Below are 2,500 nucleotides of genomic sequence, written 5' to 3'. Positions count from 1 at the left end.
CAGGACAACATTTATAAGATTGTTATTTTTATAAAATGTAATAATATTATAGTATTGAAAATAATACCTATAATATTCTGGTAATATGTTTGTTTCTTCTTGAATATTTTGCCATTTCGAAACTGGTATTTGTGGATGTATGTGCTATAATATAAATGGTGGATATGAGCTGAGAATGTTTGACTTGTAGATGACTGAAAGATTATAAATAACATGTTCTTAATAAGTGTTTCATTACCATTTGATAATCTGGGGAAACGAATAAGAATAAGGAACATAAGAGAAAAATGAATGGAAGAAAAACTGTAAACAAGTAAACACACAACAGATAAATATGCTCATAAATACACAAGTACACATGCACAAACTTACTTACACACTCTCTCTCTCTCTCTCCCTCTCTATCTATCTCATTCTACCTCTCCTTCTCTCTCTCTTTCTCCCTCTCCTTCTCTCCCTTCTCCCACTCCTCTCCCTTTCTCCCACTCTCACTCACTCACTCTCTCTCTCTCTCTCTCTCTCTCTCTCTCTCTCTCTCTCTCTCTCTCTCTCTCTGTCTCTCTCTCTCTCTCTCTCTCTCTCTCTCTCGCAGAGACAGTATGTCACAGCAAAGAATATCCATTGTAAGAAATGGAATTAAAACTAAAATAAAAAATCTAAATCTAAAATCTCTCTCTCTCTCTCTCCCTTTCCCTCTCCCTCTCCTTCTCCCTTTCCCTTTCCCTTTCCCTTTCCCTCTCCCTCCCTCTCTCTCTCTCTCTCTCTCTCTCTCTCTCTCTCTCTCTCCTCACTCACTCACTCACTCACTCACTCACTCACTCACTCACTCACTCACTCACTCACTCACTCACTCACTCACTCACTCACTCACTCACTCACTCACTCTCTCACTCACTCACTCTCTTTCCCTCTCCCTCTCTATCTCTCTCTCTTTCTGTAGGTCATGCCTGTATTTAGGTTATGCCTGTCTCTGTCTGTCTGTCCGTCTGTCTGTCTCTGCCTCTGTCTCTCTCTCTGCGAAATTGGTGGGGCGGGACTTTGCGCGGCCGCCCAGCAGGGAGGAGGGAAACGAGCACATATATCATTATTGTATTTTGATAAAACGATTTCCTCCAATACTCCTTCCAAACAGCTCTATTTCCTCTCCACCCTCAATATATATGAGGCAGTATTGGTAATATCAACCCTCAATTTACATACGTGGACTCGGGCATGTTGATTTACCGAAGTTGGGACTGGATTCTATTATTACTTCCATGGGGATATCCACCAGCTTAAGGTTTAATCGAGCATCATGAGAGCGTATTTTGAAAAATACTGACACAATCATCCACAGTATGACACAGTTCACATATTCTCTCTCTCTCTCTCTCTCTCTCTCTCTCTCTCTCTCTCTCTCTCTCTCTCTCTCTCCCTCTCTCTCTCTCTCTCTCTCTCTCTCTCTCTCTCTCTCTCTCTCTCTCTCTCTCTCCTTTTCATTTTTTAACATTTCCCTTCTCCCTCTCCCTCCGTCTCTCTCACACACATTAGTATAACATGCATATGTATACGCAGTCAGGCATAGAGTTCTTATTGAAAACCGGTGAAGTTTTGTATATAAAGCATAATATTTAGAATGTAAAATAATTAAAAGGTGCATTTAATTGATATTTCTACGAAGACACATTTTTATTTAGACTGTTCTGTTAATTACCTCATCAGCCCGTCGTGTAGCATAGCCTCATTCCTCCATTCCCCTCCCAATTCCTTCCTCGTTGCAGGGAGGATCAGGAGACCGAGACTGGCGCCCAATGTTGGGGATACCCCTTACCTTGGACACCAGCCCCCGCCTCAGCTAATGTTGCATGGTCTTTTCTTCTCCCCATTTCCTTTCCCTTCTCTTCTTCATGCCCTTCTTCTGCCCACATCCTAAAGCGTGAGAGTCGTGCTGAAAGGATGAAAGGCTGGTTTTGTGTCAGTCCAGAACGGCCTTCGTCCTCCCTTTGCTCTCCCCTCTGTCCTTTTCACTGCCTACTAACCTGCAGCGTCTTTACCTTTGACATATAACATTTTTGTCGATACACTGCTTTACCATAGTTCAGTGTGACCTTTCCTTTCGTGGAGCTTTGCCCCAAAACTTCACCCTATCGCTATATTCTGAATACGCTGCTAATGACAGTTGACGCGGCAGAAAATGAGTGTATATATATACGTACACACACACACACACACACACACACACACACATATATATATATATATATATATATATATATATATATATGTGTGTGTGTGTGTGTATGTATGTGTACACACACACACACACACACACACACACACACACACACACACACACACACACATATATATATATATATATATATATATATATATATATATATATATATATATGTGTGTGTGTGTGTGTGTGTGTGTGTGTGTGTGTGTGTGTGTGTGTGTGTGCGTGTGTATGTGTATACACACACACACACACACACACACACACACACACACACACACA

The sequence above is a fragment of the Penaeus vannamei genome, chromosome 4 (assembly GCF_042767895.1).
Source record: "Penaeus vannamei isolate JL-2024 chromosome 4, ASM4276789v1, whole genome shotgun sequence".
In the NCBI taxonomy this organism is placed as follows: domain Eukaryota; kingdom Metazoa; phylum Arthropoda; class Malacostraca; order Decapoda; family Penaeidae; genus Penaeus; species Penaeus vannamei.
The sequence above is the reverse complement of the archived record's forward strand: the minus strand, read 5'-3'. Positions refer to the sequence as shown.